At 37.2% G+C, this 27,235-nt stretch overlaps 1 protein-coding gene across 1 annotated transcript in view; it reads left to right on the top strand.

The window, feature by feature from the left end:
• Positions 1–27,235, top strand: part of PARD3 (par-3 family cell polarity regulator) — a 432,956-nt gene that overhangs the window by 51,047 nt on the left and 354,674 nt on the right.

The following is a 27,235-nucleotide window of genomic DNA, read 5'->3' as shown; positions in this document are numbered from 1 at the left end:
ATGGAGCGTTGGCACCGGCAGTAGCTCACGGACATGGACAGATTTGCATTGGGGGAAAGAGATGCAGAGCAGTGGTGCAATTGTTTCTTGTCTTCTTAGAATGACAGTGATTGCCTGAATTATTAGAAATGTTGATGCTGCTATAAAACAATTCACTGAACTCTAGTTCTGTGCGTGTAAAAATATGTTCATTTACTGAAATGTAACGAATATAATGAATTCATTTTTCTTCCTTCTTCCACACTCCATCAGAAGTTAGGTGGGCTGAATATAGACACTTAAATCAGATGCAAATGAACTAAGTAACTTTAGCATTGCCTTTGACTTAATGTCTTGGAGTCAATATTTAGGCACCTGAACAGCTACATGTGGATTACAGAACAGGGAATTAAACTTTTTTTTCCTTGTCGTACATCTTAAAAGAATAATAGCTGGCATCTACTAATTAGTAAAAATACAAGACTTTAGTCCTTCAAAATCATAATGTGGTGCTTTAGTAAGCAAATAAACTCTAGTAAACTATTTAATTATTTGGATATGGAGCCACCCTTATTTAACTAGCTTGCAAGTTAAAGGTTTGTATCTGTAGGCAGTAGAGTCCAACCAGAGCAGGGTAGGTCTTCAGGGCATTTCTGTCTAGTTCTCTGCCTCTTGGCTCTTTCCTCTCCATTCACATGCTCAATCTTCTGAGTTGCAATCAAATGCAAAAGAGTTGGGGGTATTTGCTAATAATTCGAGGGATTGTTCTGTAAAGATGTTATGGAGCTGGTGTATGATGCTTGCTGGTGCAAAGATCAGGGTAACAAACTTGTTGTACCCATTCATCCCTTTCCCCACCCCCTTCCTTTTTATGAATTCCAAAAAACAACTGTATTTTTATCTGCCAAAATAAAAAAAATAGGCTGTTATGTGTAGGCTCACTTTACTTTTATTGGGAAGGAAAGTGCTTAACTAGCCCCTCTGAAGGTATTGCATTTATCTTATGGAAAGGTCAGGGTTTCCTTCAGATTTCCAAAGGACCTCCTTGATGCCATATGGATATTGAATCCAGGTTAAATAAATATTTGAAACTGCTCTTACCTGCTCTTAATCATTTTCGAATGTAACAGCCCAGTGATATGGAGCCCAGATAGGCTACTTTTAAATTACTCTTGAAGTTGATAGATATGTATTGATGTACTCAGTGAATTTATGTTTTGGTAACTTGCAGAGATTAACACATTAATCTTTTGCTGCATTTTAGTAAACACTTCATGATTCTCAAACCCTCAAATTGAAAACTTGTTGCATATTTGGATCTTGCTTGTCTTAGCTCATACTGTTTAGATCAGCATATGAGTTGGGCTTGTAAAATGAAGCAGCTGTATCTCATGCTTTGATCAAACAAAAAAATACTTTAAAGCTTACTGATTTTGATTCAAGTTTCTTTGTTATAATCCTAAAATTGTACCACAGGAATGCTAATCTGAAGAAAAAAAGTCCCTTTAAAAAATGCTAGTTTTATTAATTTCTAAAATGGAGCCTGAATTTTTAAGTAATTTTAAATTATTTTTCAAGTTATTTTTATTTGTTTTTGACTTTATCTTTCTATCACTACTTATTTTCTTAATTCTACTGCTAGAAAGCTGGTTTTACAGAGAGACTGAAGTGAAAAAGCATAAGGCTTTTTGTTGCTATTATAGGAATTATTCTTGGAGCCATGACAAAATTAATAAGAAGAGCAAAAAAGCAAAAAGGGTTTTTTTATTGATTTTACCTTCTGCTTCATTATGTGTTTAGTTCAGTAGATAAATCTATAGCAACATCTGTAACACAGTGAAATAATTTAATAGAAAAAGTTTGGAAGCAGTATATTAGTGACATGGCAATGAACTTCAATGTAGACAGAATTAAGACAACCAATTTTTTTTTTAACTAAAAACTTTTAAGATGATAGCTGATTAAAGTAAGAAGTTTCTAGATTTTTAAAAAAGAATTCAAGTACAGAATATAAGCATAATATAAAGAAATCTCAAGGATCTAACTGTGGAAAGAGAGAGGATAGACAGGTTTCTCTCCTGGAAGTCAGCAGAACAACTGGAGGACCCCTGGGGGAAACTGATGTTCTGCTCCTCCTGTGGCTGGCTGTGTTTTGACTCTGTCACAAACATCCTGTGTGATTCTGGGCAAGTCCGTTTTGGAGAAATTGTTGGGATGGTACACCCCGGTAATGAGGAGAAGGAATGTGGCTCAGCCAGCTCGGATTTTGTTATACAATACAACTGTTTGTATGCAGGAGCAGGGTCTGAATTGACAGAGGAACAAACACGAAGGAAGACTTTGCAAATTGATTTCACTTCTAAAGTCCTGATGTTTTTATGAATCTGATCTTGTGGGGGGCATTGACATGTTTTCTAACTCCTACGTTTGTTAATATAAATCCAATTTCACAAATCTCTGATGGAATTACGATGATCCATTTGATATTTCTCACTTGGATTTCTGAAAGATGTTTGACAAGGTCTGTTTCCAAAAGCTCTAAAGAAGATTTAACAGCCATGGAATAAGGGAGAAATTTGTCTGTAGCTAAGGAAAAAAATAAATGTAGGAATAGAGGGGAAGGGTAAATACCAAGGTTTTATTGTCAACACTAGAAGGTCACCAGCAGTTTTTTTCAGAGATGACTGAGACTTGTGCTCTTAGACAGAACTGTAAATGAGCTGTAGAGGGAAGCAGGAGATGGCAAAACTGAGGGATGATCCTAAGCTGTTTAGAGTGGTAGAGACTGGGTCTACCACAGTCTTTCGTGTCTGGTTGTCAGGGGACTGTGTGATGGGCACTACAGTGATAGACGAAACTGAGTTCAGTTAAATACTGAGAGTTTGTAGGATTTTTTTCTCCTGTTTTCAATTTTATATCCAAAGTAATGAGCTTGAGATAGCTGTTAGAACTAAGGATGGAGATCTTGTGCTTACAGTTTATAATTTAACAAAAATGTCTGTTCTCAGTAGCATAGGATCGTGTAATTCTTTTTCTTTTACATCACGGTTTGATGCTTTGTAATGCTTACTTCTCTGTGTAGGTTTTCTGCAGAAAAAAAAATTTGTCAGTGGTACATGAGATATATTTAGCTTTCTGTATCAGCATCAATAAATGAATGTGTAAATTATATGTTCGTCTTTAAAAACATAAATCTTACTTTCTACTTTTGTAAGATTGTACTGCTGAACTGGCTATAGCTAGGTATTTTACATACTGTAGTAAAGGCATTACTTGTTTGTGGATTTACAGTATAGAATGATATTCATTACACTTTCATTAAGTGACTAATTTATGTAGTACTTTTAAATTTATGTTGATATTTACAGTGGTGTGAATTTTCTCACAACAATTTTAATTTTTTTTCTACTTGTAGTGCATCGTAATTGTTGTTGATAAGATGGAGAGATGATCCTGCCATCTAGTGATGTAGCAGCATGGAAATGTATTCACTGAGTGTAAATATGAGCACTTGTTTGTATTTGGTGTATAATGTGAGAGGTAGAGTACTTCTTTATATAGGATATTTACAGTGAGCTCTAAGTGATTAATAAAAGAGGACTACAGTAATTCAGTTTTCTTTTTTTAAAACTTGGAAAAATCTGAAATAGTCTAGGGAATTATATTGGAGTAATTGCATTGGTGACCCAATGAGAAGTATCTCCCTGTCCTTGCTGTCCATTTTGAACCCAATATGTCTGCCCCAACCCTGGCAGTTTTCAAAGCCAGGTTGGTTAAGGCCTTAAGCATATGGCAGAGGGGGTTGATACTATATGATTTTTAAGGTCCATTCCAACCCCTTAACATTCTATGATTATGTGATTTATAATATACCTCATCTGTAGTACTCAAAACAATTTACAAAAATTCTATTAAAACCTTTTCAGATGGTCTGTTTTGCCTTATTCAGGTGCTCACAAATGTGACAGTAACACATCAGGCTGACTGCAACTAGTGTGAGGCTTCTCTCCTCATTCTCTGGTGACAGACAGGTTTTGGCTCTGAATCCTGCTGGAGGAGAGGCCGTAGCTTGGCCTCCCTGGGCTGTGCTTTGGTAGAACCATTCTCTGGTTATCAGCCACTGAGGGAGCGTAAACAGATTAGTGAGTGGAGCTAAAGTTAGCCTCTGCAAAAACCTTGTATCCAGATGCTGTCAAAGCTCCAATTTAAAGGAGTGGCTTGGGTGCCTGAATGCCTAAATCCCTTGACTTTGACAGACTCCAGACATCTTACCCAGTGCTGCAAAGTTGTTTCTCAGAAATTATTAAACTGTAGGACCATGCTTGTTGTCTGTGTATCTGATTCTCTCTCACACCCCTTCCCAGTAGCAAGCCCAGCCTCAGCCATCCTGGTGGCTCCTCTTGCTTGCCTTTGTCTCTTTTGGCAAAGGAGCCAAAGAAACCCATGCAGAGCTGGAATAAAGCAGTTTCCATTAACAGCATGCAATTAAGTGGGGGGTGATGCAGGTCCTGGCTAAAGGCTCTTGTCGCTCTGGGCCTTTTCTGTTGGCTTTCCAGTCAGGTTGCCTGTTTTGTTTTGCTTGAGTTCAGGCCAAAATGAAATGGTATCCAGCTGCCCTAGTTGATATGTAATCTCCTTTGGTGCTTCAACCTCCATGTGTTCCAGGATTAGATTCCTCTGGTTTGTCTTGTCAAATAAACATCAGCATTTAACAATGTTAGTTGGGTAAGAGCATTAGATGAGTAACCTGCTTCTCCATGTTAGCACTGTGGCAGTTCACAGAGGTAGTGTCAAGGCTGTTGCAGGTACTGTACACTCAATTAAACTGGGAAAATTGTATTTTCCATTGAGTGGCTACAGCTATGCTGAAACTTGAGTGTGTTGAGCTACTTAGGTTAAATATTTCACTAAATCTACTACAGTTATTTAAATAAAAATTGTTGGAATGAATCATTGCTTCAGAAGTTTTCAACAGCACCTGAAATGTGTACATGAAAAAAGCAATGTAGAATACAATAGATTTACAGATAATGAAAGAGATCCTAGTTTATAATGTTCTTTACCCTTTAAAATTTTAATAATGGCATATTTTTATGTGGAGTTAATGAGCCCTGAAAGTAAATCAGGTTCAAAACTTAAGGTCATGTTATTTTTATTTTTGTTTTCAATAAGCATTGAGAACTAGTAAAATGTTTAGCTGCAGTTGTGTTTCTCAAGAACATGGTGCAAAGTTAAGTGTCATGGGGCTTTTATCTCAAATATGCACTAGTAGTGCATTTTTTCCTTTTTATGTTCCAGTATTTGCCCCTTTAAGGGAATATAGATATATATGTATAGCTGCGTTTTCTTAAGATTTGGTAAATTTTATACTGTAGAAATCCTATGTGGAGTTCACTGCATACTATGCATTAAATACTTTTGTATGGATAGTTTGCTTTTCAGCATGAAACAGTAAGTGCTTTGAGATCTATTACTGAAAGATGTGGAGTGGGAACTGGGTACTGAGATGACAGTAAGATGTGATTTGTTATGGCACTGATTATTATACATTACAGTAGCAATTACCAAAATCTCCCTCACTCCATTTATTCCAGAGGAAATTCTCTTGTTGATAAGAACAACTTTTATTCAAAGTAGAGAATTTTGCACACTTCTTTGCACTGGTTTTGTGGTAAAGATTAACTGATAGGTCATAATTTGATCTTTTATTTTGAGAGCATTTATATGTTTGAAGAATGGTGGGTAAAACTGGGATCCTACCATTGCAGGGGCATGTCTGCCCTAACAGTGGAACCCCAAAGAAGAGATCCTAATCTGAAATTTATGTATGTGTGCTTGTTTATGTCTGTGTACACACACAGGAGAGTGTTGCATCTTACTTGATTAGAGAGAGCTTCAATCCTGCTAGTGTCTGCGGGAGGTTCCTTGTCCAAAATTCACCTGCAAGTGTATCTTGGTTGACTTAGGAACTGTACTTGTGGCATTAACATACAGGCTTTTTTTGCTCTTTTTGCAAAAGACAAAATGTGACTTTAGCAAGGTTTTGGGTGTTATTTTCTGACCCTTTGTGGTTTAAATAACAGGTAACTTGTACAAATTGTATGAAAATTAATGCAGTCTATATTTTTAGGCAAACCTAAAAGCTCTTTATAAAAGCCCCTTTTTCACAGCCTCTTTGCTATGGGCAGGTGAGCATAAGCTTGGTGCTCTCACAGCTGTTCTGTAGCACCTGGTTTGAAACCTGAGCACATGCCACTGCCAGGGAGGTGGCAGTCAGGGCAGCAGGGAGCTGCTCCAGCCATTTCAGGCTTCTGCAGCCCAGAGTTATTGTTCATAATGAATATTCTCTTTCTCTTCTCAGCATGGGTGTCATTAATGGGAGAAACTGTTTGAGAATGAACTATAGACAGGTACAGGTTGTTGTAGCCAGGTTGTTGTAACCTATTGTCTTTAGGAAGCATTTGGAAGTTCCTGGTGTGCACTTTTAGAAATGTAACAGTGAGCGAACCTCTTTAGATTTTGATGGATTTGTCCATTGAATTAAAGGATGATTAAAATGATTAGATGTGCAGTGTTGAAGTATTAATTTTCTGAACATATTTATCAAGAAGAGATAATAATTATAGTCTGCTTGATAATGTTGTGCACATCACACTCCTGTTAGCTGATTTTATTCTCCCTGCAACTGTGCCAGATTTTAATTAACATATTTGAAAACAAGTATAAAAACTTGTGCATTTATAATTAAATCTTCAATATCATTATTATTATTGTGCTTTCAAAAAGGTGTATTTAGCATACAAAAATGGCCTAGAATTACAGTAAGTTATAATGATCCTCACAAAAATACCGGGGTTATATGTGAAGCAGATGGCATTCCTTTTTATTGGGGAAAAAAGAAGCAGCCTGAATGAAAACAAATTTTTCTGTGTGGACTCAGGGCTTTGTTATAAATGATTCAGAGTGAATAAGGTGCTTTCCACAGAGATATACTCAGAATAACCCATTCATCGCTCCCTATGAATTCTTTGGGCCCAGAAAACTTTCTCATTTCCATCTTGCTTTTAAAAACACTTTTTTGTGGCAGCTGTATTTGCTGTTCTGTTTGCTTTCCTGTTTTAGAGTAGAATGGAAGAACATGGAGACACGAGCTACCTCTTGTGTTCAATCTCTTTAATTACACTAGAGGCTTTTTCTGTGGAGTTCTTTTTGGTTCCGCTGCCTCCATGCGCGGGAGGGCTGGATAATCACTTGTGTCAATTTGTAGATTTCAAATACTTTGCTGAAAGATTAAAAATAGTAACATCAGTGTTTTGCTATTATGCAGAAAGTTAGATGAGGCTGTATTTCTACCTGTATGTCTTTTACTGAAATATGCATTTTCTTTTGAAGACCTCATTATGGAAGAGCTGGTCCTCATTTTGCATCAGTAAAAATTAGTAAATGTTAAGGAAAATGAAAGATCAGAATTTACTAAAGTGGTTGGTTTTTTTTTTTTTTTTTTTTTTACTTTCTATTAAAATGTTGCAAAATGTGTAACTTATTCAGATACTTGTGAGCCAGTGTAAATGAAGAAGGACGAAATAACCACAGGTGTGGTTTTATGGCATGCATTTTTTAGTGTTTGTTGAATAGATAACAAAAAGTGTATTACAAATAACAACAAATGACTGACTGATGGATCATTTCTTTCCTAGGCATTTGGGAAATCTTCGTTATATTTAAACACTGTTTAGGGAGAACTGGCCTGCTAGTTTTTAATACTAGTGTATCTATTTTGTCTTAAAGGATTCAAATATGATTAACTTCTGTAAAAGGAACACATAATGCTACAAGCTTTTACAACATATAGTATGATCTAAGCAATTACCATCAGATCATTACTTGAAAATTTGAAGTTCTCTTTTCTCTTTAGATAGATGCTGTTATAGGGTAGGGCTCTTCAGCCTTCTTGATTCGTGGACTCTTAGGCATTTTCCAGTGATACCCTTTATTAATTTCTGAATCACTTCTTTCTTCTTCTTCTCTTATTCCAACCATTGGAGACATAACAGATATATGAATCTAATTTGAATTTGAAATTAAGAAAAAAAGAACTAGAATTTTTAGAATTTTTGGAGGACAAAGATTACTAATTCTGAATAATTTTGGGTGATAACAGTATCATTGCAAAGGTAATTTTATACCATATTTATCTCCTTAATCAACCAGTTTAAAAATTAAAAATACTTCTTTGTTTCTAAATTAGTTGTCAGTAGAATGTATTGCTGGTGTCAAGTGCAAATTAATTGCTTGAATTGCAGCACTGTGCTTGGTGCAAACCAGTAAAGCTGCAGATTTGCAAAAGTGTCTAAATAAATATCTGAGGGTATGGTGGTGTGACATAGAACTTTCCCCTGCAACTGTAGAGTAGCACACTGTAGAAGGAGGGAAACGTTCTGCTGTTGGCACAAGTGTTGTATTTGGGGACTTCTGTCCAGCTTTTGTTCATCCATGTGTAAACACGGAGATAGGCTTTCTGTAACTCTGTAACTAAGGTTTTTTCAGTGGATATCTAATATCAGCTGTAAATAGGAATGCAAAATATTAACAATATACAAAAACTGTCACAAGTATAGGGACTTCTGAGTGCTTGACTGAGGTCTCCTCCATGATGATTTAATATGTTTTAAGCACAGTGGTTCTTGTTTGTATGTGAGATTAACTTCTCAGATTTTAAAAACTGTCCTTATCAACCAGTTGATTCCCCCTTTTTCCTGGATTTTTTGCTCTTGGGTGCTTTTGCTTTCTTGTTATTGACAGATAGCTGAAGAAGATTTTTTCATTCTCAAAGTAGTTTTGTTGAGCCCCAAAATGCTTTTGTTATCTATAGTGTGGCAGAAATGTAATGCAAAATATTTCAGCTGGGTCTTCTCTTTCTGTGCATTTTAAAACACCAAAGATGCTTGTAGAGATGGACAAGGAATAGTTTGTTTCCTGTTTCAGTAAACAGTTCTGTTAAGCACAGTATTTATTGATTAAGGGATCTTCCTCCTAGTTCTTTATTTCTGACAGTATTTTAAATGTGTCATGGATTTGTATATTTCATGTTCCAATTGAAAATACTTTGTTTTATTTTTCTAAATACAAATACACTTTTCTTCCTTATGTTGTCACAACAGATAGTGAACCCAGATGCCACTCTTTGGGAGTTTAGATTTCCTGGTAAGATGTACCCTTGGTTTGTGTTGCACAGTTCAGCTGAGGGTGCCAAGTGGATGAGCTGGCTCACTTGTTAGCTTTGTCTGGATACAGTTTGCTTATGGGTTTCCCACAATTTGTCGTGTGTGTGCAAGTTTTGTAGTTTATTTGTGCACAAAATCCAGTGCAGATCCCTTCTGAGACGTGTGTGTACGTTTATTTAGATGAGAGGAAAATGGCTTAACACTTACTTTCAGCTGAGATGTGGAAGCAGAGCAAGCTTTCCTTCGGTGTTCTTGTCCAGACTCTGGCAGGGCAGGACAGAGATGCCTCACAGGCTGACTAGATCATGCAACTGCTGGTATTAACACCAGTTTTGCAATATATCCATTTTCAAATATACACGTTTTCAAACATATACATTTTCAAATTTTTATTCGCAGCGAACAGTTTACATTTGGACATGGTTAGGTGTTTGTTTAAATACACTGAGTTGCGGCCTTAGATTTTTCTTCATTTTAGACCTTCACTCAGGTTTTATTTTGCTATATTAGGTATCTTGGTCTAAACTGGAGGGAATGAATTGAGTGGCTGCTGCGTCCACGTGCCTCTGGTAGGGAGGGTCCTGGCCAAGCCTTGGAGATAGCATTTATGTTCCTATGAATCTGACTGTCTGCAGTAAATGCTGCTCATCTCAAAGCAACATTCTTCCCTGGAAGACAGTGCTTTTAGTGCTGGACAAGTAGGTAAAGTCACTCCAAGGGGAGAGAGACATATCACTGTTGTTTTATATATTTAGGAAGCTGCTGCTGCAGCTTTTTTCATTTCCTTCACTTTAAAATGTTTTATCTAATTCAGGATGTTTCAAGTTATTATTCTAGACAGTCGCTTAAATAAAAATAAACAATTTAAAATACATCATTAAAAGTATGTTATGCCCCAAATGGAGTCAATGATGTGTCCCACAGGACCAGAAAATGAACCTTAGAATATTATGGACAATTTAAAATGGTCAGATTTAATTATAGCAGGAGTGTGCAATTACTGAATGAGGTATGAGAGACATGGGAAATGTTCCCATCTAAATAATGACCAGAATGTGCTTGTTCTAATAATATTCCATAACACATTTAGGGCCCTAGGATTACAACACTTTCAGGTTATTAGAAGACGATGATAATAGTGTGTTTTATTGCCAAATTACTACCATATTCTCTGAGGTATGAAGTGATATTAATGACCATTTTCAATAAGGAATAACATTTTGCAACATCAGTAGCACTTAACCATATTAAAATATGTTGTGTTGTGCAGTAAAGCCCTGGGGTATAGAGATGAAAACTAAAGAGTTTAATTTTGAGATGCAATTGGGAAATTATTTGGACATTCAAAAAAGCTTTAGGGTAAAAATACATTAATGAAGTATGTTTTTTAACTATTTGCAATAAATAAAAAGATACATGTATATTACCTAGTTGTAATTTTGGTTTATAAAAATGTTAAAATTGGTGCATGACCTACATTCTGTTTAGTGTGCCATATAAAATTTCAATTATCTACATGTCTGCTCAATCTACAAATGAACCAATAAAAGAGAAAATTAGTACATATATGTAAATGAATGCTGGTTGGAATGCATATTAAAAATATTTTTCATGAAGGAGGAAGCTTTATGGAATAAGGTGACAAGATAACATTCAGTTTCTCTAGTAGCATATTCTCTTAATGAGGAACTCTGTGTTCAAACAATTTACCAACAGCCATTCTTTACAGATTTGTGTGCCTCTTTAACTGTAAATATTGTAGTATTTGTTTTGCCAAGGTCAGATGCTCAGACTTGGTGACATTATTGTCATTGATCTAATCAACTGTTAACTCTCATACCATCTGGTTAAGTTATTATGTTAATTCCAAGTAAGTAAGTTAATTCCAGTCACTCACAACTGCCAAAGATGGGCAATTTTATGATGTCAAAATATGCTTCTGAAACTAAATAAACCCTCTGTACATCTTGTGTGTTATGGAATGCTGTAAAAAATAAGATGTATTTTCCTGCGGGAGCATCACTTTCATTTGCTTAAAACAAATCTGAGTTTTATTTAGAGTTATAAAAATAAGGAAATCATATTGTGGTTTTATAGTCACTGCAAAATACCATAAAATACTTGTAAGTTATCATCTTGCTGTTGAGTCGACAATTGAAGAGTTGCATGTGATATACATTCTAATTGTATATGATATCATTTTATACTATCCAAATACTGTTAAATGGGTGCAACAGAATACATTAAGGATTGGTTTGCAGCCACAACCTTGTATTTAATGTCAGATGTGGAACTGTCAGAATTACAAAGCTTGACATAGGTCTGTACAGAAATAATTGGAGGAACTTGCTATCTGTTGACTTAGAGCTTTAGTTCTGCTTTAAGATAATGAAAGTTAAATCTGTGCTTTAATTCTGTGCTAGATCATGGGAGCTTCAGTTCTGCTCTCCCTTAATGTACAAAGATCATGACTTGAGTGCTGAAAATTCAAGAAATTCAATTTTAGAAATCCTTGGAATTTGTTCGGAGTTCATCATGAGAGTATCATTCTTGTGATGCTGCACGAGAACATGCCTTCATAAACTGAAGCATTCAAGGTTTAAGCTAAAACCTTGTGTTGTGAAACTTGGGATTAAAATCTCCAGAATTTGGTGAAATGTTAAAGACTGAAACCCATCAAATTTTAGTTAGGACTTGAGTGAGTTTTAGTTCAGCTCCACTTTAATGTGAATCTTTTTTTGCCATACTGTTTTGAAATGGTCAGTTTGTGGCTCCTACACAACTTGGGACTACCCCAGCTGTTGCTCTATTTCTTATCGCACAATTATTCTGGTATTTAAGATTAAAATAAAAAGTCTTGTTCTACTCATAAACAGAAACTTAGTTAATGTCAGATAATAAAATCTGGAGTCTCACGAATCTTCATGGCTTTAGAGCTATAGGGCACTGAAGAGGTGCTGTCTGGTAGCTTTGATATTAGAGCCATTGTGTCTAAATGAACAGAGTTATTTGAATATCTCTCAGGGAAGGATTAGTGTTTGGTGGCACAATATGCAAATTACTTGTTTGATAACATGGCATGTAATGCAATTGGAGATAGAGTTTCAACTAGTCCAGTTTTATGCGTAATAACTTAAAAGCAATATAGAGACATAAATATTGCACTATTTGTGTTGGTCTCACGGTTTAATGTGGTGTATTTGACTGGATACTGTTCAAATAAAATCATATGGGGATGCATGTGTGGATTAAATGGCTCTTGTAAGTAGTGATAATAACTTGATATTGGTAAACATTGATAAATCCAAAGTGTGTGTTTTCTGGTGGCAGAAACAAACAAATGAGCTCTTTCTTCCTGTTCTGTATTCAGAACTGCAGTCGCCTGCTATGCTGCAGGAAAGGAGGGAGGTGTGGGCTGTCTTCTCCTCTCTAGCTGATGGGCTGTGCTCAATTGGGAACACTCCCTGCTGGGGATGTCCTAGTTTTTGATATTCTCTATTGGCACAAGGAAAGTTCTGAGCAGTGATGACTGGGAAATGTAAAGTGCTGTTCATTTTGTAAATTGGCAATTGATGGCAATATTGTCAGTGCATGCTATGCTTTCCTTCACTGGTGGCTTATAGAAACGGTATCAAGTTTTTACATAATTTTGTAATTTTTTTTTTTTTTTCAAATAAGAGCCTTGGTTATCATTTAGCAATGTAATTATGTATATATATATATGTGTGTGTATGTATATGTATTTGTAGGTCCATGTTTGTATAGCTGTTTGTAATTATATTTGCTAGGGCAGATCTGCTCGGTGCTTATATGCATTCTAGCCTTACTTAAACTCTCTGCCTTTTAAAGGGTCTAAATCCATCAGTGATTCTGGTACAGATTTCTAAGGGAGAATATTGTCAATTTGAAAATTACATTTGAATTTAAAAGATGTTAAGTGTGTAAATACCGAAAAGCATTAAAATTTATATAAGCTATAAGAATATTTTCAATGCATTTAGTTTTTCTGGCTTTGTATAAAATGTACCATGTCTCTGTGTACAGGTTCTCTACATTTCATTAAAAAAGCAGTGTAGTAACAAAGCCACTGTTTATGCAAACCAAAAGGGCTTTTGTAATGATCTCTCTCTTCAGGAGGGAGCCCCAATATCTTCACAAGAGATACATATATATTTTTTTTTAAATGCATGCAAAGAGGAACCACTTTTTCTACACTCCTGTGTGGCTGAGCGCACTAAGATCCCTCTCCTGTTCTTTCTGGGTCCAGGAGAAAATGCTCTGGGATATTGTTGATTTGGCCAGAGAGTCTCAACTATTCATTTTCTAATAGGAAAAAAGGAAAAAAAAAAGAAAAGATGGACTTAAATCTGAGTGGGAAAAAAAAAGAGCCTGCCAGCAGGAGAACATGTTTGCTGTGCCTAATGACAGGAGGAAAATGGGAGCTATAGGGGGAAGAGGGGCGGAAGTGATATTACTCCTCCCAGCCTCAGAAAGAGACCAGAAGCAGTTCTTAATTTTTGTTGAACTTGTTCTTTTTTATCCTTTACCCCTGGATAGAGAGAGCTGTGGCTTGAGGTTGTGGTTGGGCTTCACCCACATAACGGGCAGTGCGGGAGAGACTGTGCAGGGAGAAGGTGGGAGAGGTAATCCCCTTCCCATGGTCACTGCCGTGCACTGTGGAGCCAGGCTGGTGCCAGGATGCCCAGGGCAGCTCTCTGCTTGCCCTGCTCTGCTGGGAGTCACAGCTAGAGAGAAGCGGCTGTTCAGTGTTGGCAAGGCTGGACTGGCAACTATACCTAGCCTAGGAAGAGGATTTTGAGAAATCATTTTAAAACCATTCAGACAGAGATTTCTGAATTTTCTCATTTATGAAATCAAAGTATTCTTATTGTACTGTTGCCAGTGCTGCTCTTACCACAGTCATTATTTAGATACTGGAAGCACAAGCAGCCTGTTGTTTAATTTACTGAAATGAGTGTAATCCATTAGTGAATAGTTGAAATTACTGTAGCAAATGGCATTAGATAGCTCACAAAGTGACTATATAGAGCTTTGGGGAAAGCTAATCTTTTGTTTTGGGTTATCAAAAGATTCCTTCTGATATTCTGCGTAAAATTTCATCTGTTTCATATCAAAAAGAGCTCTGGGTTTTGTAGCTCAAACAGTGACATTCCTTTCAAAATGCTGCTTGTGCTGTGAATTTGCAAGTGCTGGGATTGGCAGTGTAGTAGCTCCGTTTTCAGTCTGCATGGAAGATGCACTAACTGTTCAGCAGAGGTCACTGTAAGTTTGTGGTTGAGACTTTTAAATGCAACTTATCAAAATGTAGTACTGAAAATATTAATATTATGATTAGGAAATTCTTGTGCCTGCATTAGCTTTGAAATTAAGCACCTTGAATGTTACGAAAGATCTTTTTTTTGTCAAAGTAGAAAGTGGAGGTGATTACAAGATTTCAAAGAAACTTGAATAGCCTTAAGAAATGTGGCATATACCCAGAATTCACTAATCTTTAGTATTACTTATCAAGATTTATCCAAATGATGACTTCTGTAGATGTGTCTCCTCCTTCCAAATTGTGTCACTCCTTCCATCCCCCAAGAGCCAGGTGTGTCAGTGCTCTTCCCTAGCGCTGTTTACACCTTCCCAGATCTCACTTGCACTTGTAGGCCCCAAGATGAAGACAAAAAGGAGCATGGCTTTCCCGTTTCTTTTGTGATTTACTAAAGGCAGCATTGAAATCAGCTGTAAGCTCCATCTATTTTCCAACTCTGTATGTTTTCTCTTGTTCCCTTCATCATTGCAGTAAGCTTTTTAAGCTGTGTGACAGCAGAGTAACCTTTTGCTGCTGTTTTCCCCTTGGACTGTGTACCTCTACTCTGCCATTGTCATGGGGGGATCAGTAGCAGCCCTCATCATCTGCTGTTTGACAAACTAAACCACTCATAGAGAGCTTCTGAAAAGTGCTGGTTTAAAGCTTTTTGTTTTCCTACCACCAATTGCAAATTATAGCTGTGAAAACCCATCCTTGGAGAAATCTTGAAAGTCACCCTTCCTATTAAGACAACTTCCCATTCTGATTAACCAGAAAGCTAATGAGGCTTTCGAGTCTTCTGGATTTTTCACTTGATCTTAGTTCTTCAAGGGCTTGCATAATCTTATTATGAAAATAATGCCAACAGATGTTTGCAATTTTGCATCCTCTGCAGCTCTATCACTGCATAGGCATGGGAGACACTGTAAGTTGATTAGCAGAGAAAAGCAGGTGGAGTTAGATTGTTACCGTGTGTTTAGATGGAACAAGAAGGAGCTCCAATTTCATTCAAGAAATTATAGGAAGGAGGAGTTCATTTAACCAAAGACATTGCAGGGTGGAAATGATGTCTGTGAAGGTTACTTCAGGAGGAGTCTGTTGTTCAGCCAGCAAATAGAGCCTTGTCCGAACATATATTCTCATTTTATGCTGACCCTTTGTCAGTTTGCAGATATTTTTTGTGGTTGCACTGAGGTGAGACTGAGGTGAAGTAAACTGGGTGAGCCTTGCAATAAATCATGCCTGTATTTGTGAGTTTAGAAAAAAACAATTTTGGTGGTTGCCAGAAACAGGAACTGTATCATTAGTTACATGACTTTGTATGGTTCTGTGGCTTTTTACTTGTATTCCAGTTTAGTCATGATTCACAGTACCATATTTTGAAAGCCAGAAAACCTCTCCAAAGAGTGCCCTTAGGGTGGAAGGACACGTAGTGGTCAGTGGCATTTGTGTATTCCTCCTCCACAATGTAGAGAATTTTTTTGAGTATGCCTCACTCCCAAAGAAGCATCTGGTGTGAAGATGATTAGCAAAGGGATTGTTCTGGCCCTCCCCGGACAAAGAATTGTGGCTCCAGCTTTGGCAAGGAGTCAGAAATTCAGATACAATCTGTAGTTAAAAGTAACCTCCTTGGGCAGGGTCCCACTGGCTGGACAGGAGGTTGTAGCCCATGAAGTTGGAGCTGGAAGTCTCAAGCTCCCTCCTCTGTTGAGGGAAACAGGTACAAAAAGGCAGGTGTGTACAGCTATGATCAGAGCAGAAGTACTGATGCTTCAAAATAGAGGGTTTGAAAACACCATTGTTGGTGTGAACATGATGTTCTCTTTGTTCCCTTCTCTGAAGGGTAATGAGGCAAAGTCAAAAGCTGGAATGCAGCAGAGTACTGGGTTAAACATCTAGGTAAAATTTATGACCAGAATTTAAAAAAGTATGCGTCAAACTGTCAGTTCCCACCCTCTCTTCAGTATTTCTTCTCTGCAATTGTAATATCTCTGAACTGTTATGCCCAATCTCAATATTGCATGCTCCCTTCCATTTGGGTCTTCTGAAGATGAACTGTACTAATTAGGCCAACATTAAGGTAGTAACTACCCGTAAGTCAGTAAGATCAATATTTTACTTCTAGACTACACCTTATCACAAATTTCCCTTTGACCAGGATACAAAATATCCTTTTTGAATTGTCATCTTGAAATATTCATGATTGTTTCTGTAAAGATGAGGTGACTGAGGTAATGCATTTATGGAGATGTCTGCATGGATAGAGAAAGGTTTTATGCAAAGCATTGATTAAAGATGAGAGTTTGCTATTTGTAAGACACTGGTATGTCCAGGGAGTGTCATTCTGTGGTGGGCCTGTGTTGAAGTATTTTTCAGCTTGTAATGTTTCAGGTGTTGCTGTGCAGGTGCAGTTTGGGATTCCTGGCACAGATATTTCTGATGTAAATACCTGCTGCTAAGCAGGTGCAGATACCTGATCTTCCTCACAGTGAACTGACACAATTTACAGAGCTGATGGCTTCTTTCTGTGAAAGCATTTAGTGCCTGTTGGATTGTCTTGGTGTCTTCAGAATGGAAAGATTTTGATCTGGCCAGTTTCATGTGACTTTTTTTTTTTTTTTTTTTTAAACCTCCATCCCCCAACTCCTTGCCAAAGTAAATGTCAGATTTTCCTCCAAGAGTAGTTTTGTGCATGGTAGAAAAAGTGTGTATGTATGATGGGGCTGACTTAGGGATCTTGACAGTGAAAAGGCATTTGCTTTCTCATCAAGGTGTGTTCTCTATTCAAAACTTAAAATAAAAGGACATAAGAATTGGAAACAAGTGGCAGCTCATCATATGGTCTGAGCAGTGCTCCCCTGCACGGCACCAGGGGCTCACACAGAGAACTTGCTTCTTTCAGTCATTTCCTTTCAACTTTTGTCAGTAATCAGAACATTTTCAAATAGTAAAAGGGAAATTGCCAATTCCTCCTCAATTCGTGATTTAACTTGTATCACTTTTCTGGTCCAATTCCCAAATTGGGTAAACAAGAGAAACCCCCTTAATTTGTGCTGTATTTATGGAAAGTGGCTACGATGTTGGGCTTTTCCCAATAAAATTGATGAGAAATCATACTAGTTTAACCTTTTCATACTAAGGTGTGGATGAGAACAGGAATATGATTTTAACACCTACTGTTGGGAAAATAAATTGAAAATGTTTCATACGTGACACCAGTGGTAAATAGCATTCTGCTTGTTTTGTGTGTACTAGATACATACAAGATACAAATGGGTTTCATAGAAAAAGATGTAGTTAGTATCTTACTGAAATGTATTTCTTAAAACTGTTAATGCTGTGGTGTGATTCTGCAGTCTTTTCAGTGAATATCCGTAGTTCTAAGACAATATGTAAGTAACAATGAAGAAAAACTTTGAAATTCAGCAGTAGTTGTGTGCTTCAAACAGCAGTCCTACTATGACTGATTATCCAAATAGGTCCCACAGGGACCTCAACCATGTTGCCTGAAGCCTTTTAACACAGGTAAGGCAGAGAGCACCTTCAGAATCTCAGACGCTGGCAAAATTCATGTCATTGGCAGCCTTTACAGAGACAGTGACTTCCAGCTGCTGCTCTTTGCACTGGAACATGAAACATTGCTCCTAATCCCATTCTCCTCCTCTCCCTATCCATGTAGAATGTAATTCATTATTATTCTTGTTCACTTGTTATCATTTTGTTTACAAATAGATTATGAAAAGTAAAAAATAAGAACCTCCACATCCCAGTATCTGGTGACCAGGTGCTGCCCAGGATTCAGTTGAAGTGCAGTTGAGAAAAGTGACGAAACAGCCTCCAAAGAGGGAGACCTAATCTGCGTGCTTACTTCCTTAAATTGTCCCCTCTACAAAACTGTATGTTTTGTAATAGTGCTTTTAGCGGCCCTTTATGTGAACAGTAAAATAAATATTTTGCTTTATATGTACTTTGATTAGTTATTGACATTTTGGCTCTTTGTGATTCTCCACACATTAATATTTCATATACAAAGGGCTAGGTAGATATTTAATATCTATGCAAACCTTCCATATTATTTCCCTTAATAACCTTGCTTAAGAAGAAATATGGACCAGTTATAGGGAGAAATAAAAGCGCAGCCCCTCTGGGGACCTGTTCCTTCCTATAACTTGGGTCAGATTGGTTTTATTTCTTTGGAGTTTAAGTTTCATGTTGGTGATACCACTGAGTTCTTTCTACACCTTTTCAAATGTAGATACTGAACTGGGGATGAAGTTAACCTCCAAGCAATTATGTGTTCTCCTTTTACAACCAAGTATCCCTTTTGTTGCTGCTGTTTTGAGTGTGTGTATTTATTTATATGTATATATAAGGATTTCATAACAGTTTACAAGCAATGTCTCAGCTTGGGTTTTGTAGCCAATCATGATCTTTTCTGAAATAGTCTTCTGAACGAAGTTTTGGATGTAGCAAGTAGTTAGCTAAATTGAATAGAATTTGGAAATTTTTTTTGGTCAAAATTGGGTGAGTGAAAACTCTGCTTCCCAGCTCAGGGTGTCACTCATCCAACTTGCTGATTTAGAAGATAAGATTGCTTGACAGTAAATTTAATCTAGGCAAGGTCATTGGGAAAATTTGGAAGCATCTAAGCTGGGCAAAGGAGGAATTTTTTTTTGTGGATAGCACAGGCTCTATCTGCTGAAATTAATTTTCTCAGCGGAAAAGGCAACAGTTTTCTTTCTTTTCTCTCACTTTCTCTTCTGAGGTTTGTTACATTACTGCATGCATCTTGAAGTTTTCACAACCACCAGGAAAGTGGAGGTTCTTCTGAAAACTACAAAGCAAAACCAAAAAACTCTACAAAACTCTACAAGGAAAACTGGCTGATATTAGTGATTAATGTGCAAATAAAATAAAGATAATAAATAGACCAGCATTATGGCTGGCTTGGGCTGTGGTAGTATTCTCTGGCAGTGATCTCTAAAAAACCCAACGAAGTCCTCTTTGACAGAGAACCACTTTCTCTGAGAAGGCTAGAACATTTATAAAAGTGTCTACCACTCCACAAAATGTGCATACTCTTGGTGTGTTTGGCAGTCATAAATGGATTTGCTTTTAAACGAGCTAGTATATTTGCAGCCAAATTTATTTGTCCTCCTGCTGGCTTCTGTAATCAAGCATCATAAGTATGACTGTCTAGCATCATAAATTTTTTGACAGGAATGAGTTGACTGCTACATTTCCTTTGGCACGCAGGGTCTTGGAGCTGTTAGTTACGTTAATGCAACAGACAGTCTACCCTAGTTTTGGTGGGACACGTGTCTGAACCTTCAGCAGAAGGTGGAGATTCGTGTTCCTCCTTTGATTCTGCTGGGGCACAGCAGTAACTACATGTCCTATGGCATTTCCTCCAGACTGGGAAATGCATATAACAGGAGTGATACAACATTTTGGACAAAATTTTGGTACAATGTTTACAAAAATAACTAAGGAGCATAATTCAACATAAGGACTGAATTAGTGGATAGGAGAGCTGAGCAGATGGCTTAATACTAAGATTTATGAGTCACCTTAGATGCTGAACATGAAATACATGCATATTTCTGCCTATTCTTAGGGATATGTACACTTTTAATTCCTCTAGTACCCTTATTTTGGTGTCATCTAGTCTTTTGTGACACGTATTTTTATAGTAACCCAGCTGGGTAATGACATTTTTCTGTTACAGGTTTGCAACTGGAGTGCTAATGAAAGGTCAGCCAATCGCTGTGGAACGTCCTTTAATTTCTGCTATTGTTGCTCTTTAGGAAATTACTGTCTCTGTTAATTCCATGGCTGCACAAGGAATTGTCTAAGGACTTACCTGCTTCAGTGGGAAGCCAGACGGCCTCAGTGCTGAGCATGGGTGTTTGAACTAACCCGGGTGCCAAGGATCAGGTCTGCAAATCACACCCCAAAACTCCTGACCTTACTGCACTCTTAAGTGCCAAAGTAGCTTCCTAAGTGTTGGGCCACCTTCTTTTTCAACAATAAGATTTATTAATAACATTTTCCTTTATATTTATTGCTTCCATTTTTAGAAGACATTGAATTAATAGAATCTTAATTCAACAGAAAAAAAACACCCTAGTTTTCTGAATGTGTTTTTTTTCCTTTTTATTTTTTTATCCATGCCATGACTTGTTTATTTTGAGCTGGGTGTGGATATATTTTCATTTCAGTTGGCTGTGTGCCTTTCCCACCCAGCCACACGAACAAGAGGGAGCATCTTTCAATTCAGAAGTTGGCAAAAATAACGGAGCAGCAAAATTCTGCCCTTGGGAAAAGGTTAGGTATTCTTTTAATAATGTGAGAAAAACAGCAGGTTTTGCCTTAGGGTACCGGGGTGAAAATTGGTATCTTTGCATGGGATCTTTCATTAACACGTGAAAGAACAAAGAAAACACATGGGAAGATGTACAGAAAAGTGCTACTACTTAGAGAGTAGCACTATCTACATTTCCTTATTAGGGATTTGGGGCATTCCGGTTTTCTAAAACTCACTTGTCATCTTTACTACCCTTGTTCAGAAGCACTGACATCACTATGAAAAATTATTTCAGTCTGGTATAGTTTAAATTGAAAACTCATTGATCAGTGAGGAACCGTATAAACAACATGTGTGGGAATATTTTATGAATAAGCTAAATAGGATAAATGATTCTATTATGAAGGATCAGAGTCTTAATCTTGATCAGAGGGTATAATGATTTCTGCCATTAACCAATTCAGATACTTGAATTTTTCACAGATCTACTGTGGCAGATGGAGGATCCCAAGGGACAATTTGCTGCAACTCCATAGGAGCTAAAATGTAGTTTGTGATGAGATGGGCAGCAGCTTTAAGAGGAAGATGAGCAGCAGTCTTGCATGCTGCGTTCTAGAGCAATATGACTTTTTAGCAGTGTGGATCAAATTAATATTGAAGTTAGTGCTTCTGTTGCAAAGGTTCTATTTGGCTGCACTCTTTTACAAAGCACTTTAAGACGAGGAAATCTTGTATGTGGGTGTTTGCAGATCTTGAATTCAAGTTTGACATGAAGAAAACTTTTTCTTTCAAAACATCCATTGTGATATGTCTTAGTTTAGCAAACTAGGAGCTGTGGTAATAGTAGTAGTATTAGTTGTAAGTGCCTGAGTGTGTGTGCTTTCTGTGTAGCTACTTAGATGCAGTGTGGAGAACTGCTGTCATGCTGTCTCTGACAATATCACACACTTCAACTGTAAGTTTTACATTGGTTTCTAGTTTATTGACTGGAGATTGTGTAGGCTGTGCTAGTGGGAAATCCTGGTAAGTGCAGCAGAAGTTGAGAAATGTTGGCTTGACTGCTAGGATAAAGAAACCTGTATTATTACAGAGGTCACTGAGGTTTGTAAAAGTGTATTAAGTGGCTGCTTTGTGTAGGGTGTATTTATTGCAATATTTAAGATGTAATATGCTGACTGTGATATCTATATTCCCAGAAGAGCACAGTATTCTGTTGTTCTAATGACACTGTTCATAGTTAAGCTCTGTCATTATCATTTATAGGACACAGTCAATGAGATCAGCGCTTTACAGAAATGAAGTTTCTGGTCAGAGGAGTTTTCATTCCTATTATGTAATTAACATGAATTAATTTATTAACTTGTAGATGAATGAGGATTAGCAAAATGATAAAAAGTGAATAAACTGTTAAAGTCTTCTATATTGTGGTTTCTTTTTTTGTATGTACAGACCTGGACTATACTGTCTTAATGGAACAGTTGTTTCACTCAAGTATTTACGTTTACACATGGAATTCCCTATGTGGATAAAATTGTTCTTCCTGATAGGATGGAAATCAAAAAAAGTTCTAAAAATTAAGCAAAGCTAAATGACATACTGTGACTGGTTAAATTTATAAAAATGAAATTTCAGGGAATGTACATAATGTATAATGTATATATTGGTAAAACATTTAACATCTGTTTTATATTACTTGCAGTGACACCACTACAGCAGTTTCTCGAGGAACTTGAAATTGCTAACACAGTAACACAGTTACATAGCTTTAAGTTACCAGTCTGCTTAGGACTTGAACATCTGTGGAGTAATTGTTTTTCTGTGATTTTTAATTCTTTCCCTATTTCCTTAGGTGGTTGGTTTTTTGTTTGGTCTTTGTTTTTGCTTTGTTTTGTTTTGTTTTTTTTGTTTTGTTTTGTTTTTTTTTTCCATACTGACAGTTGTAGTTAGCTGCCTAATTGCAGAGTTGTTGCAAATCTTGCTTCTTCAGACGCTTGCTAATGGCAGTAATTGATTAACGAAAAGGACGTTAAGGTGTCATTATATAACCACTGAAACGTTTCTTTCCATGTCATGGTCAGTGGCTCTCATTGACCCTGCTGATTAGATCATAATTGTGAAACGTCCTACTGGAAGTTCTGAGGTTCAGGTAAGGGCAGGAAAGAAGATGCTTTTAGTGCTGTTTTATTGTCAGACCATGTTTAAAAATAATACAGAATTTTATTGAGGCATTTCACATCTAGGATATAAATTGTTCATGGGAAAAATATTGCTCACAAAGGTAACTTGGAATATGACATAAAAGAATATAGACACACAAAATTTATTCTCTGATTTCAAGAACAGGTATTTGTATTTCTCTTTTATAATACATGGCATACGTATAGATGTATATATACGCACCTGAAAACTTCAGATTTTGGCAAAATTAGTCTTTTACTATTGCTTTTATTATTTGTTTGCCTCATTCATGCAATCTCAAAAGTCTCTACCTGTATGTGTAATTTAACAATAGGTGCTCATGTAGAATGTTAATAATTACAGAATAAGAATAAAATAATTAACCAAATGAAACACTTCACATGAAAAAATGCTAGAATTAAAGCTTTATATGTACATTTTAAGTTTCCATATAGTAGTTTATAAGTCTTTTTCTCCTTGAGTGTAATTTCTTGTGGCTTTGAAATGCAAACTGGAAACCCCATTTAGCTTCAGCTGATTGTGGAAAGCCTGGTTCTGCTGCCCAAACCTCTGCTAATGCTGTAACACATAGAAGTAGAGTATTTCCCTCACTCTCACTTTGCATGCAGGTAGACAGGAGATAATCCACATGTTTGACCAGTGCTGTACATCAGAGGAATATTTTCAGTTATTGACAATGGGAGAGCATGAGTGTTGGCTGGTGAAGACTTTTCTGCCCCTTTCTACTGAATTGCATTTATTTCACTTGCTCTCTTCCAGCCTCTTCCAGCTTGCCTTTTTTGTCTTGGCTCTTTTATCTCTAGAGTTCCAGTTCCTTATTTTTCTTGCTCAGGACCTTTTGTTACATGGTCCAGATCTCTGCTCTCCCTTCCTCTCCTTTGAGAAGATTTCTTTCTTTTATCTGCCCTACTGTCATAAGCATCAATATGACCCATTATTAGTAAAAGTGTCTGCTGTACTTCGCATAAGAGGCAAATATAATGCATATGCCCCCAGCAACTGATGATCCTTAGGGAAAAGTATAATTTAAATTAAAAACTTGCTGTTCTTTCTAAAGAATCAGTTTCTATAGGTTCCATCAGTGCAGGTTTTCCAAAAAATGTAAAAATCAGAAACGGTGCAAGATCAGTCTGCTTGGTTTTATGGCTTTTCTGCAGCCCAAGTGAAATGCATTCAGGTTAGCTGGTTCCCATGTTGCCATCCTGTCTAAACTTTCTTCCGGGCTAGAAAACTGATAAGTATCTGATAACTGCTGTGGAGACAAAACAGAAACATAAAGATCATATGTTGTGTAATCATCCTGATTACTCTGAGCAGTACTATGCTGCAGGTTTCACTAATCAAGATTAATTGTGATCTAGGCTACGTGAACTGCCATGTAGAGTGGATTGTAATTAAATAAAAATATAATCATTTTAACATTGTGCCACTAATATGTATTTACAATAGGTAGTACTTTTGAAAAGACTCTTATTCCCTACAGTGATTAGGAAGCTGAGTTATACTTTTTACTGCACAGATGTTGTTAAAAGCTCATATTTCAGGCCATAAAGACTTATTATACTTGAGGTTGTACAGCAATAGAAAAATGGTTTGTGCATTTGTCTGTTGTGTGAGACATTAAAAAAATCTGGAACAGTAGTGATTTATGGAAAATCTTACTTGTGTATGTGTGTATATATATATGTTTAAATATCTAAAGTTACACATTTAAAACACATTTTATATGTGGGGTGTTTATAGTGGGGTATTGCTATGAAAAAATGCTTTGAAAGGGCTTTACGATTCAGAGGAAGAAAATACTTAATAGAGTGTATAATAAGAGAATCGCCTCTGTTTCAGCTTTCTCAGCATGAGCTGACAGGTCTTAACTTGACTTCTTTCACATGGTATCTTTGAATTTTTATCTAGAAGTACAAATGCTTCTCTTTGAGGCTTAATGAACCAAAACGTTTTGGGGTATGTATACTCAAGTTGTTTTGTATGGGGGCCTAAATCTATATTCTATATTCTGTTGTGTATTCTGACAACTAGAAATGTAATAAGCTTAAGTATTTCTTCTTTTCATAAGGAACAAGGAGTGCATCCTAGGCAACCATACAAAAGCATAAAAAAACCTAAGCATGCCAAGTGGATTTCTGCCCATGTGCACAATGTTTGTTTTCGATGACTTTTGTCTCTGCTGCCACTCTTCCTGACTCTTGACCATTGCTTTTATTAGACACTGCTTTATGGGGTGTCTGTGCTTCCATCCTCATGCCACTCACAATAATGGAGTATATACACCTCAGAATATCTTTAAATATGCAGGCTGGGTGGGTTCTCCATTATCCAGGGCTCTGCCTCTCGGCAGCTTCCTGCCCAGGCAGGATATTACTTGGAGAAGGTTATTTAGTGACCTTGCACGGGTTCAGCAACAGCCATGCTGATGGTGGGAGTGTATCAAACACTTGCAGGGAGATTGTATTGATGTTTGGTGGGGGGGAAGCCACGGTGTCATGAATAGAGCCGTCTTGTGTGCTCAGCTGAGATCTTATCTGTGAGCACCAGATACAGTGGGCTTTTTCTAAATGTGATTTTCTTTTAAAAGATGTGCATGTTAAAACCGAAGGAAATTAAATTCAAATGTGCTCTCAAGATAATATTGAGTCAAGTAAATAAATGGATAAAAGCAAGGAAGCTCTTACAATGCCAAGGGTCTCTCCCCATCCCTCACTGGCTGGCTGGGCTGCTGCAGGTGTGCTGCCTTACATGCGGCCTCTAGGATCAAGTCCTGCTCTGTGGTCTCCAGGCCCGTATTACTCAATGGAGTGACCCATGAGCAAACACTTGTTTGGGGATCCTGTTCTTCTGCTTGGAAGACGTATTTTTGAGCTCCATTCCCAACAGTCCCTTGTGGTGTGGCCAGCACTCAGCTGTGGGTGCAGGGTGACTGCCAGGGCCCTCTGAGAACACCCTCTGTTTTCAGCCTCAGATGGGCTACAGAACATCCCTGTTACCCTGTCATTTGAATCTAGACAATGAAAATATATTTCCTATATAAATTATCTCAGAAAATATTCCCTTTTATAGAAAAGCATAATCCTAATTAAAAAATGCAAAGCCTGTGGATTTTTTTTTTTTTAAACAATCATATCAAGAAAGACAGTATATTTTTCCCTTCTCAAGTCTGCAAACATAAGAGACACTTTTAAGATGGGTCTCATTTATTTGGTGTCTGTATGAAAATGTAAATACCATCATGTGTGTCAGACAGTACTGAACCTGCCACCTGTGCCAGCTCTTCTCCTTGGGAGTGAGGAGCTTCGTGCAACCTGAAAATGATCAAAACTGTCTTATTTCGTGGCTGACTTTGAAGATGAGTCGCTCTAAATTGGTTGTGCCTCAAACACTGCAGTGTCAGTAGCAGAGCTCTGACTAAGGGCAGTTTCCCCCCATCCCATTCCTGAGCTGCCGAGTGGGTCAGAGGTGTGGGTCGCACAGGGAGGTTGCACTACAAGGGGAAACAAAAAATCATTGCTCTGATTAAAACCATAACTTTTCAACCTACAACCACACAGTATCAGAAAATTTGTCTTTTCTAACCAAATGTGCAATGAATATTGTTTATCCAACCTTAGTAAGTGAGGCACTATTACCTTCCCAAGTAAATATAATTAAAACATGTTATTAAGCCTTAGCAGTTTTGCAGTTTTGCCCAAATTAATGAGACTGTGAACTTTATAACCATAGTTTGAATATTGACACAATTGACACTTATGTCCTTCTATATCTTCTGTTTCTTATGTAATGGTGGATGCCTTTGGAGGGTGACATCCAAAGGATGGGCAGTTTCTGTACTCATACCTGCTCCTGCTGTCTTTTTAAAGACTTCCACGCTTTTCTGTATCCATAAAACATGTGATTTCCTCCCTGTGGAAACAGTAAAGAAACTGGACAGGGAACAGTCACATTTATTTAATTGCAACTGTTTAAACTGAAATTTAACCTTGAGTATTAAATGCTTTGCTGAGTCTGGGTTTGGATGGGATGAGATGATTGTGAGAGGAAACGGATCCTTCTTGGCACTTTCCCAGGCTTCCAGGCTCGTAGAGGTGTTGCTAGTGTTGTGTGCAGTTAGATGTTGAGGATTTTGAAAAGGGAGGGAGTAAAACCACCTTATCAGAAGATAAAATGCTTTTTTGCCCCCCATTTTTTCCTCACTGAGGAAGA

Source organism: Corapipo altera, unplaced genomic scaffold, assembly GCF_003945725.1.
Source record: "Corapipo altera isolate COAL_440 unplaced genomic scaffold, ASM394572v1 47, whole genome shotgun sequence".
Taxonomy (NCBI): Eukaryota; Metazoa; Chordata; class Aves; order Passeriformes; family Pipridae; genus Corapipo; species Corapipo altera.
This window is presented reverse-complemented; position numbering and strand designations above follow the sequence as displayed.